The sequence below is a fragment of the Pseudophryne corroboree genome, chromosome 6, assembly GCF_028390025.1.
Source record: "Pseudophryne corroboree isolate aPseCor3 chromosome 6, aPseCor3.hap2, whole genome shotgun sequence".
Classification (NCBI taxonomy): Eukaryota; Metazoa; Chordata; class Amphibia; order Anura; family Myobatrachidae; genus Pseudophryne; species Pseudophryne corroboree.
Window position 1 is genome coordinate 635,083,108 of NC_086449.1, and position 20,300 is coordinate 635,103,407.

Below are 20,300 nucleotides of genomic sequence, written 5' to 3' on the forward strand. Positions count from 1 at the left end.
GAATCTTTGGATTAGACAGAATTCAATTAGGCATAAGAGGAGGGGATATAACCAAGGAACTTCTCAAGAGGGAAAGCAAGTGGATTTTCCATTTAGGTGAATTGAAACCCCTGTGTCTGAATGAAAACATCAATTATGGTGTTTTCCTTTGAATTACTTGTCCATATATTATCAGCACATATTCATACTGCTATTGAGTTACATCTCTACTTCAACAATCAATCAATCAATCAATCAATCAATCAATCCAATAGAACCGTAACATAATCTTTGGTTAGATTAACTTTATCGGTGAATATGACACACACTTCACACATCTAATTTCTATTACTACTGTTACCATATGACATCCCCACTACAACCATCAATCTGACTAAATTGCAAATGAAGATTAAGTGACATTAATTATTTCTCACACTGCTACAACACATCCATTTGCTCTCTATACCACCTCCTAAATATACTCCTTTCCTATTTTACTCACCTTTTAGTTTTCTCTAGCATATGACATTGAGATATTCACACTTTACAGTTTCCTACGCATCACATCTCACCACTCATAATTGTCTGTCTTTTCAGACACCTCCTTTCCCTAGATACAGTGGGTCATCGCATTCACCTAATAGTTTTGTTATGCACTAGTTTTCTACATTTCAACTCCATCCCTGAAGAGGGAGGCTATATCCCCTAATTCAGAGTAATTCCGGCAAACTGAGTGGTGGGTATGGGCCTCTACCACTGTTCATTTCCTGTTTCTTATGCTATTTAGTGACCCAGGTTCCCTGCACCTAAATACTTACCTTACCAACCTTGCTGGACAGTCTATAAATTAAGTACAGCTTAATAAATATTCAAGAACATTGGGGACAGTTATTTACGATCGACAAATTCCCTTTTGTTAATACTTCTACCCAGGCTCTCTGTATTCCACTTAACTGGCATTGTCAGATCTCATGCGACTGCGCCGTCCCACCCTGTCCCCCCATTTTTGATGAGGAGATCCATTCTGCAGATGTGCATAATATAATGTTTAAATATTTAGAAAAATACTTTTTAAACTTTATTAAATAATTAAAAAAAAAAAAAAAAAACAATGTTATTAACAGTTTTGAAGGGAAAAATCGTGGGTTAAGTGGTTAAATTAAAGCAGAATACTTACTTTACCAGCCTTTCTGATGAAATATGCATACAACTTATCAGTTATATAAGAATTTTAGATAAAGTTATTTACTATTGAAAAAATCCCATTCATTAATGATTTTGAGTGACCCAATTTCCTGGTACTCAGATGAGCGACAGAATACTTACCTTACTAGCTTCACTGGATAGATTATCAACTATCTATCTATATATATATATATATATATATATATATATATATATATATATATATATATATACATAACTCTGAGTGTGAGATTACCTAACACAGGACTTTATATCTAAAATTCCTGCTCAGTTACAAGTCTTTTTTCATTGTATTAAGCAACAATGAGTCATCCACATTGTTCAATACATTTATTCATGTTCTGATGAATACGTTTAAATACTAATCCACCTCAGTGCCGTATTTAATCCAGGCGGCACATATTGATAACTACCCTTAATATGAATACTGGGTTTACCACGGTCACCTAGTAACATGGGATGCAATCACCTCCCCCGCTATACGTCATGTGACACAAAGCCAAGGGAGGGGGAATGCGCCAAGATCCAGCTCTTACTGAGCGCTACCTAGCAATCGTGCACACAAGGATTGGGTCGCCTCCTCCATCATACGTCAGAGACGTAGAAAGGAGTATCGACCCACTCAAGCTGCGTGACACCCAACGCCGGTCATCAGAATTTTGACTGTAGTATGTCCATCAGTATGCACCACCCCCAATGCATATGATTGGTTGGGGCTATTACCACTTGGTTTATAATCCCTGCCAGGGGACACTTTGCTGACAGGCCCAACCGGAAGTGATCAAGCCTGAGGATGGGCAAAATGCGTCTTCTACGGGACCCTACTCACCTGCCAGACACCTCTTGGTATACCAGACGCCCTGAGCAATTATGATGACAGGGACTCTAAATAGGTACCATTCTGTTCACATTTGTTGTCCGGACCCGCATGTACTGGTTGGCTGATGACAGGTATTTTTGCTTTTCTGTGATGTGCACAATATACCACAAAGTTATCTGTATGAGGTGATAAAGCTAAATATTTATCTTATATAAAACCCTTTATGAGGTCTAAGAACACTGTACGGTATTCACGTATGGAGTACCGTAAGGGTACGCTCGTTGTGTAGCAATCGCTTAGCCGTAGTCGAGACGCTCAAACGTCACGTTCGCTCACGGCCAAGAGATCACAGGCAGGCACGCTATTGGCTGCCGTCTAACGTAATGATTCGCTATAGCGTAGCGGACGATCGGGACCACGAGGAGATCACCAGCGGCGCTGACGCTTACAATGTTAAACCTTTATATATAAACCATAAACAATGTAATATGCTGTAAAGCCTTAGTGTAGAGATAGGGTGTAGATGCAACCTAGTGTAACCTTATTAACTTAAAAGCTGTTTGGGCGTCACCGACGCTCTGTGAATACTTAACACTACAAGAAATACACAGATACCTGGGCTTAGGGTCCAACGCCTAATATATATATATATTATGAATGATATACTTGCAAAAGAATTAACACAATACAAGTCATACACTACAATATAACATAGACTACCTAACCAGATAACTACACAGGAAATACAATACAATACAATTATGTTTTAAGGGAAAATAAGAAAGAAAGAGGAGAAGAGAGAGAAATAGAGAAATGGCTCACAATAACAGTAAGAACAATATGGTTGCGGAGAAACACTTACGCACAAGGGGAACGATCGCATGCGCCTCTGGACATCCAGCTCCCGATTTTCAGCAATGATAACCGTTGAAGAGTGAGCTGGATGTGATCGGCTTGTCTATTTATGCCCCACACACAATACAATTCAATGGTCCCTACAATCTCATTGTTCATTGGACACAGGAATTCGGCTTCGCATTATAACAAAAGGTCATAGGTTGATTCATACAGGTGGGCTGTGACGATTTCCAACAGCTCAGGTGGGTGGGATACTGGGTTTCCCGCCGCATGGCTAAGTAAGAGCAAATAATAGTAAATGGACATAAACTTCTTATGTCCATAACTATTCGCACGAGCGATTAATCCGCTCCAAACCAACACCGGAATATTGCTAATTAAATACTCTTCCGATGGGTACTAAACACCACTGTATGACTCCTGTTAGACCCTTCGTACAATACAAAGAGGGATCCCTCTGTCCAGGAACATGCTATATTAACTAAACTTTCAGAATCTATCAAAGGGACCATGATCTACAAAATACATTATATAGTTAAAATATGTAACGATTGAGTCGCACGCTACGATCACATAAACTCTACCGTAAATACGCATACCGTGCGCCTGCGGGTGCCCGCGACTGTGAGTATGCGCACGCACGGGAGAGCGTACGCATGCGCAGCGCGGACGTGTATGAGGTGCAAATATGGCAGTGTGTATAGAGATATTTTTCTGACTTTGACAGTCCACCCTTTGGCAGTCAATAATAACTGCCACCTTCTAAAACATTTCAAAAAGAGAAAAATATATGTCAGGGGTTAATACATTTCCATGGTTGGGTAAGGGAGGAGAGAGGAGAAGGTGTGAAGAGGGTATGACCTAGTGAGATAGTAGAAGCATGTGTGTATGAATCCATGTTTGGGGGGTCATGTATCATCGTGCCGTACGTGTTGTACATCAAGCTTCGAGGCATTGCGAAGTATACATTTGAATTCCTTCTTATCCCGTGGTACGGGTCTGTGAATGGGCTGTCAAACTTTACCGAGCTCTTTTCGGCTTTTGGTTGTAACAAAATGGGGGAGCACATTTTAGTTGATGATACATGGATGGGGGAATATGTGATTGCTGATATCTGTGCCTGTATTCCCTATACTATGTGTGTAATTACCTGAAGGTTGTAGAGATGAAGAAAAGACATAATTACGGTAAATGCAGTGGTATTCTATGTCAGGTAAATGAACATTTGTCGGTTGAAGTCTTGTTCGGTGTCTGTTGAATGCAGTCTTCTTTGTGCTTTTGCCCATAAGGTGCGAGCAAAAGCTTTGTCAATGTCCATAGATTTACAAAAGTGTTGGGCTAGCGTAATTTTAAAATTTCTAGGGAAACTGGGGATCTATGGCAAAGTTCATCAAAAATCTGTGTATCAGGTTGTCAAAGCTTCTTCTTTAATCCATCTGTTGTCTGTATATCGGCTCATCAAATTCCTCGTCCAAGTGGGTCTTTTTACCTTGGAGGAAACGGAAAAACAGGTGAAAGAAACGGACCGTAGAAATCGCATTTTCATCACATCATTGTTTCTACATTTGGGTCATAAATCAAATCCATTGGAATTACAGTTTCCTCACTCCTCAGACTCATTACCCTAGTACGACGATTGCACTTCATTAAAGCCTGACCGCATCTAAATATCAAACCAATTGATATGACAACACCTAAGATACATAGAAGAAACTTCCCAACATCCATTATGACTCCTTGAGCCCAGTCTCCTAAACCAGAGAACCAATTTCGTGGGTTCAACCATGACACCCAACCAGTCAGCTCATTACCTACAGCAGCGAGAGTGAGATTGTGTCTCCTGCGAAATTCCCACTTCAGTTGGAGAATATCGTCCATCTTTTGGTCTATGACCTCGACCGGGTCCTCGGTGCTATTCGTAATATATGTGCAACATTTCACGCCGTATTGTGTTGCCAGTGTGACACAATATCCGCCTGTTACTGCTGTGAGGTAATGAAGAACCATTCTATGCTGTACCAGTTCTGTTTTATAAGCTTGAAGTTCTCTTCCAGTATACCTAAACGTGTCATCATACATTCCAGTGATATTATCTAACAAATTTGCAAGCGCAGATATGTATTTATAATTCAACACTCCTCTGGCGGTGTGAGTGATGTCTAACGCGATTAGAAACTGAATCCCGGTGGATTCATGGATCATGTCAGAGGCCGGATGCTCTGTTCTTTCTATCAGGTGCCGTTTAACTACGTGCTCGTAATGGGTGTGAGTATAAGGAGTTTGGGCAACACGGTGTATGTCTTTCATTTTGTCATGTGATACAGTCATTACTTCAGGCAGTACTTTTCCAATATAACACAATCCTTCAGAGTTTGGGGCAAGCCACTTATACGCCTTTCTCCCGCATATGAAATATGCATCATCGGGGAGAACATATGGGATGGAGTAGGACATAACCATATTACACACCTTCCATGTGAAATCTCCTAACCCTAATTCTTCCATCTGCTTAGTACACGTATCAGGTTGTACGATATGTGCACAGTATCCTGGTGATACCTCTCCAACTCTCGTAATCCTATTTCCTAAGGTATACCTATATCGGAAAGATTTTCCTCTACTGGCTATGTGGCGTATAAGCTCTGTATCTGTAGGCATTCTATCTGCTCTATGCGAAAAGGTCATGGTTTGGTTACTCCATGATACTTCCCAATTTCCTGGCTTTCGGGGATTGGAGATGTTAAAACATAGTAGGGACCTATCCACATGGTATTGGTGGAGCTTCAAACTAGGAGGGCTGGAGATATTAAACCTCCTGTCCACCGGTCTCCCACCACTTAACTCAAGTACCTCCCCTAACGTTAAAGGAAATGGTACTAGCCCTGATTTGCTATGACCTTGAGGTACTTGAGAGCATACCCAACAATCTGTTTTATTTAACACACTACCCACTAAGGAGTGATAGTCACTCAATGGATGCCGGTCCATATGGATATTAAAACTGGATTGGCATTTCTTAATGCACCCATCCTCCACTACGTTGTCACAGAGCCTACAGATACAGTTTTCTTCAGCTAACAATCCTTCACAATTCCTTCTATGGTCAATGCTATCGGATCGTTTTCTGATACTCGCCTTTACTTGTTGGTTAAGTTGTTCTTGGAAAATTACGCTTCCATCTTTATCATCAGAACCCATTCCAGAACCTCTCTCGACCTCCATGGTACTCTCGCCGGAACAGACTGCTCTGGTCAACATCATGGTCAACAGGAAAATCCGGATCACAGTCTCTTGGGGCAAGTCCATCTTGTAGGAGGAAACGGAGAAGAATGAGAAGGGGGAAAAAATAATTTGAGGGAGAGGGGATGGGAAGTTGGAGAAAAACAATAAAAGGGAACAGGGGATCGACAACTGCTTTTGGTCTTGTGATTTTCAATGCTCAGGTGCCGCCTCAATCCTCCTGGAACAGACACTCCAGTGATACAACCTCTACCGTCTGTTCCTTATCACGGGACCTCTCTGGATCAGCAACCTTCTTACAGTGGGACGAATGAACCCAAGTCTCTCTCTCAGCAACCTTCAATGCTGTAGTGCTAGTCAATAAGACCTGGTATGGTCCTTCCCATCTGTCAATAAGGCAACCTGAGCGTAGAAAATTCCGTATCATTACATAATCCCCAGGTTCAATGTCATGACAATTACTATCTGGTAAATCAGGAATCAACAACTTCAGATTATCATTTTGATTCCTTAACTGTTTACTCATGTTAATCAAGTATTTTACAGTCACTTCATTGTTACACTTCAAATCATCCTGAGGGTTAATCATAACATGCGGTTGTCGACCAAACAAGATTTCAAAGGGAGACAGATTAAGAGGGGACCTGGGAGTGGTTCTGATGCTGTACAGTACAATGGGTAAAGCTTCTGGCCATGTCAATCCTGTCTCTGCCATCACTTTACTCAGTTTATTTTTAATAGTGCTGTTCACTCTTTCCACTTTCGCACTCGCCTGTGGACGGTATGGAGTGTGCAGCTTGCTATCAATTCCCATCAATTTACACATTCCTTGAAAGACATCACCTGTAAAATGGGTACCCCTATCACTTTCGATAATTCTAGGGATACCATATCTACATACAAATTCCTGCACAATTTTCTTAGCAGTAAACATAGCGGTATTTGTAGCCGCAGGAAATGCTTCAACCCAATTTGAGAAAACATCTATACAAACAAGTACATATTTCAAATTCCGACAAGGGGGTAATTGTATAAAGTCAATCTGTATTACCTGGAAAGGGCCGCCGGCAGGTGGGATATGAGATGGTTCTGTAGGTATTGCCTTTCCGATGTTCTTTCTCAAACAGGTAAGGCATGACATTGCTCTTTTACTCGCATGAGATGAAAATCCTGGGGCACACCAATATGCTCTTACCAACTTGCACATCCCTTCCTTGCCCAGATGAGTCAGCCCGTGAGCTGCCTCAGCTAAACATGGAAGGTATGCTCTGGGGGCCACTGGTTTACCGTGTCCATCCGTCCAGAGTCCTGAGGACTCCTGGCCATATCCTTTTGCCTTCCAGACTGCCTTTTCCTGTGTGGAACACAAATTTTGCATCTCACACAACTTCTGTGTGTTGATGGTATTAAATACCATCAGTTGTGTGGTGTCTGTCTGTCTGGGGGTACCAGCTGCTAACTTAGCAGCTTCGTCTGCTCGGCTGTTACCAAGTGATACTGGGTCTTGGCTATATGTGTGTGCTTTACATTTGATAACAGCCACTCTGTCGGGTTCCTGTATCGCTGTTAGAAGCCTTTTTATGTGAGCTGCATGCGCTATCGGTGTACCAGCTGCCGTCATGACATTTCTGAGGCGCCATAGGGCTCCGAAATCATGGACTACCCCGAATGCGTATCTAGAGTCGGTGTAGATATTGGCTGATTTGCCCTTAGCCAATTCACATGCTCTGGTTAGGGCGACCAGTTCAGCAACCTGGGCTGAGTGAGGTGGGCCTAGCGGTTCCGCTTCTATGGTGCCTTGGTCATCTACGACTGCGTATCCAGTACACAAGTCTCCCGAGTCTGACTGTCTATGACAACTACCGTCCGTGTAGAACGTAAGTTCTACATCTTCCAGTGGGTTGTCACTGATGTCAGGCCTTGCGGTAAAATTTTGGGTCAAATATTCCATACAATCATGTGTGTCTTCCTTTGTAATAAATCCTCCTTCCCCACCACTCTCATCCTCCACCCTTTGTGCCTGTCCAGGCACACCTGGGAGATATGTTGCAGGATTTAATGCACTGCATCTCCTTATGGTGATGTTTACGGGGGCCATTAGTGCCAATTCCCATCTTGTAAACCGCGCTGATGAGACGTGTCTGGTTTGGGCAGAATTTAACAAGGCTGACACTGCATGTGGTGTATGAATTGTGAGGTTGTGACCTAGCACTACATCTTCGCTTTTCGTTACTAGCAATGCTATCGCAGCAACGCTTCGCAAGCATGTGGGGAGGGATCGCGCTACCGTGTCTAGCTGAGCGCTGTAATATGCTACTGGCCTGCTGGCATCACCGTGCTTTTGGGTTAGTACGCCTGCCGCGCAACCAGCACTTTCTGTTCCGTATAGCTCAAAGGGTTTCCCATAGTCTGGCATACCTAATGCTGGTGCCTGCGTTAGGCACTGTTTAAGTCTCTTAAATGCCGTCTCAGACTCGTCTGTATGCGAAATCCGATCAGGTTTGTTTGAGGAGACCATCTCCTGCAAAGGTAACGCTAGAATGGAAAATCCTGGGATCCAGTTACGGCAATACCCACACATTCCTAAAAACGTTCTGATCTGTTGCTGGGTTTGTGGCAGAGTCATGTCTCTAATTGCTTGAATTCTATCAGCGGTCAGGTGTCTCAGTCCTTGTGTTAGACAGTGTCCCAAATATTTTACCTTAGTTTGGCATAATTGCAACTTGTCTTTGGAAACCTTGTGTCCTGTGTCTGAAAGATGAAACAGGAGCTGTTTCGTATCCTTCAGGGATGCTTCCAATGAATCAGAACACAGTAGTAGATCATCCACGTACTGTATTAATACTGATCCACTCACTGGTTGGAAAGACTGTAAACAATCATGCAAAGCCTGGGAAAATATACTTGGACTATCTATGAATCCTTGTGGTAATCGAGTCCATGTGTATTGGACTCCTCTGTATGTAAATGCAAACAAATATTGGCTGTCAGGGTGCAGAGGTACCGAAAAGAAAGCGGAGCAGAGGTCAATAACAGTGAAAAATTTCGCAGTGGGAGGGATTTGCATTAGGATGACAGCTGGATTTGGCACTACGGGGAACTGACTCTCAACTATTTTGTTAATCCCCCTTAGATCCTGCACTAGCCGGTAACCCCTCCCCCCACTCTTTTTCACAGGGAAGATGGGACTATTGGCAGTGCTGGACGTTCTTACCAGAATGCCCTGTTGTAACAAGCGCTCTATTACTGGGTAAACTCCTAACTCCACCTCTGGCTTCAGAGGGTACTGTGGGATTTTTGGAGCTATCCTACCATCTTTTACTTGTACAACTACCGGAGCTACGTTTGCCATTAATCCAGTGTCCTGTCCATCTTTAGTCCAAAGTGACTCTGGTATCTGAGATGTCATTTCTTCTACTTGGAGGGAGTCCTATTTGTCATAATGGTATGTGACATTAATTTTGATGGGGAGTCTAACATGTCTCGCACTTCCTGAGCGTGATTCTCAGGTATGTCCAAGAATACACCTTCAGGAGTACAATAAATGACGCACCCCATTTTACACAGTAAGTCTCTTCCCAGGAGATTGGTCGGTGCCGATGCAGCCAGCAAAAAGGAATGCTTGGTATGTAATGGCCCTATTGTAATCTCGGCTGGCTTGCTAGCAGGGTAATGCTGGACTACTCCTGTTACTCCCATGGCTGGAATTGTCCTACCAGTGGTTCTCATGCCCACTGTCGAATTTATCACTGATTTGGCCGCCCCCGTATCTACAAGAAAGTTTAATGATTTACCAGCTACATTAATTGCAACTTCGGGTTCACTTCCAAGGCTTGCAATCAATTTTACTGGCTGCAGATTACAGGTATGGCCACACCCCTATTGGGTATGGTGACCTCCCTGAATCCCGCTGGCAGCAACTACTTGTGAGGGAGTTAGCTGGGAACTACCAGAGGCGTGCCAGTCTCTGTTCGGGGGGTATCTTTTTGTTTCCCCTGTATGTGGCTCATAACTCCGTCTCTGTGGACCCTGATCCCAATGTCGTGGGTCGTGTCGTTGTCTAGGGGGTTGATAAGATTTTTGTACATTTCTCGATCTACAGTCTCGTGCAAAGTGTCCTTGTTTGTGACAAAAATAACATGTTACCACATTTGACTTACCCACAGGGTTTGGTGATATTAACACAGGCTGTTTTGTGGTCAGGGCCTGTATACTTACTGACATTAACTTATCACCTTGTGACTCCCTGTGTCTGGTGATATTCCGGTCGTGATCAATAGCAGCCTCTCTCAAAGTAGCCACAGACAGACCTCGCCAACATGGTTGTGTGGTCTGTACCCTAGTCTTTAATGACTCTTTTAAACCATCCATCAGTACCGATACTGCTACTTCTCGATGGTTTATGTTTGTTTTAATGTCCTCTATGCCTGTGTATTTTGCCATCTCTGATAATGCTCTGTGAAAATACTCTGCAGCTGTTTCTGACTCCTTTTGTTTAATGGAGAATATCTTGTTCCATTTAACTACCGCTGGGAAATACTCCTTTAACTGTAAGCTTATTCTTTTTACATTATCTTTGTTGTACACATCTGTAAGAGGTACATCCTGATCTAAACCACAGTCAGCTAAAAATTGAGTTGCGTCGACATTGGAGGGTAAACAAGCTCTTAGCAGTACTTGCCAATCTTTATTATTGGGCTCTAAAGTGTTTCCTAGGTCTCTGATGTATTTTTGGCTAGCAACTAAATCTTTTCTAGGGTCAGGGAATTCAGACACTATGGTCCTTAATTCCATTCGGGTAAACGGGCTATACATGGCGATATTCCTAACAGGAGTGACTCCTGAAGTGTCCGTTTTCCCATTTGGCGCTACTATTACCTTAACAGGATTAATTCTAACAACATCATTCTGTGTAGATTCTGCAGTTTGTGGTGAAATAGTTTCAGCATAGTGTATGGTGCCGTACTTACCCATTGATACGACCTCACCTGTCCCTCCGCTAGGGGGCTTTGTTACTAATCTTATGGGTTGGGCCGTGCCTACTGTTGTTTCTGATATGGTGGCTGCTAGAGAGAGCGCTGATATTGTTGCCGATTCGTCCTCTTGATCACACTCCTGGGGAAAGTTCAAAACAGGGTACAACTTGCACGGGTTAATACTTGCATTGGTTAATTGGTTAACATTATCTTTAACATTTACACAGTTGCTAAGTGTTTGTTTGTTACACCTTAGTGCGTCATTCTCCGCAACCAATTTCTCTCCTGATATGTATGGTGGCGGTGGGGCCGTGGCTATCAGTTTCCTGATCGAGCCAGATCCCGCCGCCTGAGCCAATCCTCTCTGTATGTCACCCTCCTGTTGCCACAACTGCAAATAATCATAATGCTTGATTCGTCTCTTTGCTGATTTAATGAGACATATCCTTCTCCTTAAATTCGTTAACACTTCTGTGCTGAAGCTACCTACTCTTGGGAATTTCTCCCCGTCATGTACTGTCATTCTCTCCCATTCATCACTTCTGTGTGACTTCCGTACTTTTCACACATTACGTACCTTGCCGACCCGACTGGTCGGTTTATAGAATCAACCCGAACCGAGGTTGATCGCCCCCTTCCTGAACAACTGGCCCCCATAATTTGCAGGTGTTACGGAACCTTACAAAAAACCAAGATATTCACGATAGGTTGACGGTGAAGTTTACCGAGCACCTCACTCACTCGCCCACGCCGACCAATACGACCTGATCACACTGATATAGTGCTGGCGTACTCGACCCAGGGCCCCTATTAACCTTTGTTTACTGGAACATGTGAGTGTGATCCGCAGAGCATTAACCCTTTCCAGTAAAGGTGTGGTTGTCAGATAGTTCCTGAGTGACCAGCGAACTTCCCTTTTTGAAAAAATAAAAAATTACACAAATCACGTTAGAATGTACAAATAGCGTTTATGACCTTCGTACACAAATAGTACCGGTCAGGTTTACTAATGCACACAATTACGTGCGGTACAATCGTTCAGCACATAAGCAACTAATCTTATGTACGGAGCGACCAGCGGAATCGAAAATTGCGGCTGCGAATTCCTTCAGCAAGAGCTTGTATGGCCTATATGGGTGTTGCACCAACCCTTTTTTTTTTTTTTGGTGTTGTGCCTGTGGACTCTATAGTGGACTTCCTTGTCTGCTGTACCTAGACCTCCTGGTCTGTTATGACCTCCTGGTCTGCTACAGTATGACCTCCTGGTCTGCTATACTCTAATGCTCAAATTTTATGTTTAACCAAGGATGCCTCCCTAGCCACCGTGCATGTCACTTACACGTATGTACCTCACGAGAACTCGATGATTTCTTTTGGTTCAATCCTCAAAATTGTAAAAACAAACACTCACTCACCACATATACACTTTTGTTTCTATTTCTATTTCTGCGCAGAAATTTCTCTTTAGACCAGATGTGTTACAAATTAGGAGAAGGATCTGTTAATTTAAATTTCGAATTTAAAATAGATTTGCGCTACGTATCGCTTGTTGCGCTATTTATCGCTTGTTGCGCTACTTAAAAATCAACACTATCGTGTGACTTGAGTTACGTGGGCGTACCCAGACGCTCCGTTGCGTAATTTACGCTGCGTGCGTCGGCCCTTTGCGTACGCGAGTCTCTCCCTTTGTTAGAGACACGTGTACACCAGTCTTTGTCCACCGTAACACAACTAACACGTTTATCAATGTAGATGATCCTCGATCATCTACCGCACACCACACCAATCTCTCCTTTTACCTTTAGGTAGAGCTGTGTGTATTTCTATACCTTAACTGTATTACCTTTACTCTTTAACTATGAAATAGCGGCAAATCTCTCTTAGTACGTTTATCAATTATACAATGGCAAACAGGAGAGTGATATATGAAAATACACGAATGAAAAGAAATGCAGATATGCGTGCGTGTGTACGCAAGACAGAAATAAACAGTTTTAAAAAGACACTATCGTTTTGTTCTTACCTCCGGTCCCGGATTCCTTCAGCACCCTTTACTAAGTGAAGCAGACGCTTATCCAAACAGCACTACGAGGAATATGACCTCCCGCCCTTTGCTGATGGATAATGTCTGCTGTATCTACCTAGTGCAGATATGTGAAGGACGGGCGAGCCGCCAATTGATAAAGCTAAATATTTATCTTATATAAAACCCTTTATGAGGTCTAAGAACACTGTACGTTATTAACGTATGGAGTACCGTAAGGGTACGCTCGTTGCGTAGCAATCGCTTAGCCGTAGTCGAGACGCTCAAGCGTCACGTTCGCTCACGGCCAAGAGATCACAGGCAGGCACGCTATTGGCTGCCGTCTAACGTAATGATTCGCTATAGCGTAGCGGACGCTCGGGACCACGAGGAGATCACCAGCGGCGCTGACGCTCACAATGTTAAACCTTTATATCTAAACCATAAACAATGTAATATGCTGTAAAGCCTTAGTGTAGAGATAGGGTGTAGATGCAACCTAGTGTAACCTTATTAACTTAAAAGCTGTTTGGGCGTCACCGAAGCTCTGTGAATACTTAACACTACAAGAAATACACAGATACCTGGGCTTAGGGTCCAACGCCTAATATATATATATATATTATGAATGATATACTTGCAAAAGAATTAACACAATACAAGTCATACACTACAATATAACATAGACTACCTAACCAGATAACTACACAGGAAATACAATACAATACAATTATGTTTTAAGGGAAAATAAGAAAGAAAGAGGAGAAGAGAGAGAAATAGAGAAATGGCTCACAATAACAGTAAGAACAATATGGTTGCGGAGAAACACTTACGCACAAGGGGAATGATCGCATGCGCCTCTGGACATCCAGCTTCCGATTTTCAGCAATGATAACCGTTGAAGAGTGAGCTGGATGTGATCGGCTTGTCTATTTATGCCCCACACACAATACAATTCAATGGTCCCTACAATCTCATTGTTCATTGGACACAGGAATTCGGCTTCGCATTATAACAAAAGGTCATAGGATTGATTAATACAGGTGGGCTGTGACGATTTCCAACAGCTCAGGTGGGTGGGATACTGGGTTTCCCGCCGCATGGCTAAGTAAGAGCAAATAATAGTAAATGGACATAAACTTCTTATGTCCATAACTATTCGCACGAGCGATTAATCTGCTCCAAACCAACACCGAATATTGCTAATTAAATACTCTTCCGATGGGTACTAAACACCACTGTATGACTCCTGTTAGACCCTTCGTACAATACAAAGAGGGATCCCTCTGTCCAGGAACATGCTATATTAACTAAACTTTCAGAATCTATCAAAGGGACCATGATCTACAAAATACATTATATAGTTAAAATATGTAACGATTGAGTCGCACGCTACGATCACATAAACTCTACCGTAAATACGCATACCGTGCGCCTGCGGGTGCCCGCGACTGTGAGTATGCGCACGCACGGGAGAGCGTACGCATGCGCAGCGCGGACGTGTATGAGGTGCAAATATGGCAGTGTGTATAGAGATATTTTTCTGACTTTGACAGTGGTAACAACTTGCAGTCTTTATTTGCACACACTATAGCTACTTACCTACAATTAGGGATATTCTAGGTTAGTTAACTACTACATGAACTATTTATATCTCTCTCTGATAAATGCCATTCTGACCCATCAATAATATGACTATATGAATAGATTGTACCATTTGGGTATCTGCGGCCCGACTGTATATCTGAGCAATCATTTTCATTAAGTGCATTATTGGGTAAAGTAAGACTGAGTATTCAACCAATCATTACCCTAACAATTAAATACAAAGCGTAAATATCACTGCACTTGGTTTACATATAAACCTGACCGATACATCTATCAGGAGCAATTTAAACATATTGCAGAGTTTATTTTCAGTTCATTGGGCTCTCCAATAAAGGGATTTTCCTCTATGATATCTCTTTAACCCTGCATTAATTCTTTCCCTCCTAAATTCTTCAAGTGGACTCTCATCTGCGATCCAGGTAATACCTGCCTAACGCAGACAGCAGATCCACTGTCTTTCTATACCTGGGGTGTATTCTGAACCCACACTTTGTGGTTCCCTTAACCAACTTTTCCTTCTACCTAGGTGCACTGTCATTAGTGTTGTGGTGAATCAGTTCAATCCCTACAACCACACCATACCGCTAATGCCCGATCTCATCTGATCTTGTAAGCCAAATGGTAAAGGGCTGGGTCAGTACTTGGGAGGGAGAACCCCAGGGAATACCAAGTGTTGTAGAGATATTTAGACATATGGATGCGTGATTCAAGCCAAACGCTAACAGCAGGGTCACCACTTTCTTCCTTCCCACCAATGTACTGGCGACAATACAGCCAATTTATATGTTAGATCTTCTTAAGATTTGTCTGTAACCAAATAGCATTGTTACCACCAATTTTTCGAGGTCCATATGAACATACAAACAGGTGTTTAGGTTTCCCCGAGTGTTCAATGACCCATTTGGGTCTCAGCAATACAGATTTATCTTTGCTGGTCAATATAAAACAGATGTAGTACTGCTGTGTCTACATATTTTAATCCTCTCTTCTAAGAGACAGACCAGAACATCTCTTAATTTTCTACACAATTCCTACCTAATATGAATTTTGTCATATTGTCAGTGGGATACTAATTTTAACTGGAAAGTATATAAAAGTTATTTTTTAATTTTCATCTCCCTTCTAAATCTATGTAAAATATTTACCTAAAGAATGAGAGTGCGCCCACACGAAAGTCTTCTTTCTCTCTGTTTTGGTTACCTATGTACTTACCTCTGACTCTGGGCGCACCACCCAGTGGATATAATAGGAATAATACGTTCCATCATATCGTCCAGGTTGGGTATTAACATATTTATCTTGAATTATCTGACTTGTGCTGAATCATCACCCTGTTCCTTTGAAAGGAAAAGGCAGCCAGGCAGTCCCCATGTGTCCAAAACATTGCCCAGTGATTGGTTGTAAAGAAAAGATATATATCTCATCAGTCCTGCATTCAATGATTGATGATTGTAGATAAAAGATAAAACCTGCAGTGAACTGTAATTATTATTATTATTATGATTATCCTTTATTTATATGGCGCCACAAGGGTTCCGCAGCACCCAATTACAGAGTACATATGCACATAATCAAAACAGGAAAACAGTGACTTACAGTTGAAGACAATATAGGACAAGTACAGGGTATCTAAGCATAACTACACCAGAAAATGACAGAGATAAGTTCCAGGTGGCCAAAAAACTGCATGATTTAGGCAGTTGAGGATTATTAAAGTAAGAAAAGGATAAGCACATGAGGGAAGAGGGCACTACTCATGAGAGCTTACATTCTAAGGGAAATCTTACTGTCATGCTGCTGGCTGAGGAGGGCAGAGTAGTTCCCTTTATAGCATGGTGGAGATGAAGGCTAGGTAGACTTGAGATATGGTCAAGAACGTGGCAACTACAGTTTAATGCTAAAAAATGCTAAATCATGCACTTGGGTCTCAAAAACCCACAGGCTAAATATAGTATCAAGAGTACATATAGTATCAGTATAGTATCATCACTACTGAGGAGGAAAGGGATTTATTCATTATTTCTAGTGACTTAAAGGCAGGTAAGCAATGTAACAAAGCAATGAGGAAGGCAAGTCAGATGCTAGGTTGCATTGGAAGAGGAATCAGTAGCAGAAAAAAAGGAGTAATAATGCCACTGTATAGGTCATTGGTACCGCCTCATCTGGAAAAGTGTGTCCAGTTCTGGAGACCATATCTTCAGAAGGATATAAAATGGATAAATACTTTAGAGACTGTACAAAGAAGGGCAACTAAATGGTTCATGGCCTACATCACAAAACTTACCCAGAAAGACTAAAAGATCTTAACATGTACAGTTTGGAGCAGAGAAGGGAAACGGGGGACATGATAGAAACGTTCAAATATACCAAGGATCTTAACATTGTACAGGAGGGAAACATTCTTCAAAGGAAGAGAAGTATTAGAACATGAGGACGTGCACTGAAACTGGAGGGAGACAGGTTCAGAGGAAATTTAAGGGAAAATTACTTCACAGAAAGCGTAGTGGATAAGTGGAATAGCCTCCCATTAGATGTGGCAGAAGTCAGTGTCTGCGTCTGGCGATGCAGATTTACTGACCTCGGCTGAGGACCTGAGATGGTAATTTACCTGAAGGTTGCTCAGATGACTGATGGTAATGAAGTATTATCCGATGGTGCGTCTTCAGACTATTCATTAATAAATTGATTATTCCATTTTTTATAAATATATCTTGTTTGACAATTTCATATACTACTAATATTAGGTTTGTGTGCTGGGAGATTCCTTGTATAACATATCCTTATTATTAATGGGCGGAGGGCCCCTATATTTCCGAAAGCAGCATAACCCTGACTTTACCAGGTTAATTCTCTCTGGGAACAGTCTAGAGCTTTACGAGAAAGGAAAGAGAGAGAGATGACATATATTCGTGCCTCGATGTGCACATACTTTAAGGCAGGAAACACGTTTTTTATTTGGGGAAGAGATTAACATAATGGAACTTCTCAATCTTGCCCTTGAATTAGAAAGCAAGTTCTTGGATAGTGATGTTTGTCAGGGGGGTGGTTTGAAAAGCTTGAGAAGGGTTTTAATGTATTAAAGATGTATTTGTGATTTGGAGATGAGAGATTGGAAAAATGTATTTGGCAATTTGTACAACATTTTGGTAGGAGTGGTAAATAACAGTGTATTTGAAGACGTAATTGGAGCTAAGAGTTTCGCCAATGATGATGCGCTTTGTGGGGGAGTTCATGAAGGCAGCACTGTATATTTCCTTTGTGTGCTACAGCTAAGATTATGGTTGATGCTGGGAACAAAGAGTAGCTGGTGCCAATTGATCAAAATCTGTTTAGGATGTGATAAAGTTGTGGGACTGCCAGAGCAATACAGGAAACAAACTGGAGAAAGAATCTGTTGCAGAGAGGTGGAATTTTATTGAAAATGTATTGAACTGAGGTTTCTGCAGTTTGAGGCTTAGCTGAGTTGGGATACAACCAGTTTAAAGGCAAGTCTGAATCTGTTCAAGTGACAGCGTAAGTGAAGTAAATTAATGTTAATCAAAAACTGTACAAATATGGGAGAAAACAAGATGGACACAATAGACATACAGTATGTGGTTATACAGGTTTGTTAGCAAACCAAAAAAACAAGCAACTGGGCAAAACCATGTTGCACTGCAGGAGGGGCAGATACAGGTGCGGATCTTGACCTTTCTTTTAGGGGGTAGCTTAACAATGAATCCTTTCCCCTCCTCTGATCTTGTCCTGACTCCTCCTATTTTCAGTCCTGACTCCTCCACGTTTCAGTCCCGTCTGGTATAGGCCCTGCTCACCGCAACACAATGTATTAGGAGCATTGGCTTCACTAGGGTTGGTGACACTGGCTTCTACACCCTTAGCCCATATGTGACACGCTATAAGTGATACTGGGGTCCCTGGGGATCTACAGTTAGGCCACTAAATCACAGGTAAATGCTACAAGTGTGATAAAACAGTAAAGTGGGTGGAGTGGGTTCGTACCTGAAGTTCAGTGGCGTTCGTGGTCAACCGTATCCACTCTTCAACGATGTCTAGACCAGCGACTATTCTTCACGTCACCTGTATAGCTGGGTGTTGGCTGAATGCAGCAGCGTTGCGTCGCACAATATGCAGTACTCCGTCGCATTTATCAGTGGGGGTGTAAACATCACCGATCTGGATCTCGGCCCACCATGGAGGTTTTTCATTAGTCGCCGACATCTCTTCGACTGCTGTTGATCTGTGGTTACACCCTGTCCTATGATGTCTTGGAAGTCGATCCAACTGACCTTCGCCACAGGACAGTATTTGTAGAGTCTGATGGCATATGAGTGTGGGTTCAAGAGGCGGACTGGTACCCTTCCACGTACCACTTTGGCTAATGTCCTCACCACAGCGAACAGCTGTTATCCATCCCGGTCACAAGGTTCCACCAGAGCCTGGCTGCCAACCTGTTCTACTGAAACCGAACTCCGAACAAGTGGTGTGGTGCAAGACGAGAATTGGTCCTAGAGGAAGAGACTACCTCTTCCTCTAGGACCAATTCTCGTCTTGCACCACACCACTTGTTCGGAGTTCGGTTTCAGTAGAACAGGTTGGCAATCTCACCCTGACTATTAACAAACTTCCTTTGGCCCTCTAGCAATTTGACAGTCTGTTGCAGGGCCTTTCGTTCCATAGGGGCTGCTGTCTTCATCTTGTGTCGGAGGGCTATGACTAGCTCCTCTGGACAGTTTCTCAAGATGTTCATGCCCAGAATAACGAGTGGCAAGTGCGCATTGGGCGCGGTGGTAACGAGGTATCCTTGGCGGGTCAAGGTGGTGTTTCCAACTTTCACATCAGCTTCCCAGTAACCTCGAAAGTCGATGGGTTGTCCATTGCTGGCTAGCAGGTGGAGCCATGTAGCGGGTGGGGACACAATGGCGGCTTTGTCCCAGTGCTGAAGGAACTCCTTGAGGCGGATGGTAGAGACTTGTGAGCCGGTATCCAAAAGAGCCGGTATCTCAGTCCCATTGATACGTATGTTCAGATGGGGCACTCTCCAACATACTGGGTCCACCAATCCCGTGACGGCAGACCTGTCAGTGGTTCTCCTCCCGAGGGTTGGTCCCTCACCTTGGGGTTCCCTCGTTTAAAGGGTCAAGTGGGCAGTTCCGTTCGTGTCCGCTCTGACGACATCCTCTACAAATCGGCCGACCCTGTGAATCAAACTGGTTGGTAGACCATCGGCCTGACTCTCTCGTGACCTCCCATTGAGGGCAGCTTTTTCCACCGCGCTCCTGACGCCATTCTCTGCGTCGGCTTCCACTTGGTTCTTTGCCGAGTTCCACCAGCATCTGGCTCATCCAGGAGAGGCTAAACATCACTTCTGACATCTGGCGATTTAGGGCTTCAATAGGGTCTGGTCCTGGTGGGGCCTGCGTCTGCTGAAGGACCGCACCGGTTTGGGTGAAGGTATCTACATTTTTGTACGGGGAGATGCTCTGAAGGTTTTCTTGATCAATTTTCCCTGATGCCCCATCGTCTTCAGTCCCATTGCCCTGGTTCAATCCCAATATTTGTAGACATCTTCTTTAAGTGTAGAAAAAGA

General features: G+C 42.9%; 1 pseudogene; it reads left to right on the forward strand.

Moving 5' to 3' along the window:
- Positions 1-15,276: 15,276 nt before the first annotated feature.
- LOC134937684 (5S ribosomal RNA) lies at positions 15,277-15,395 on the forward strand (annotated as a pseudogene).
- Positions 15,396-20,300: the final 4,905 nt, after the last annotated feature.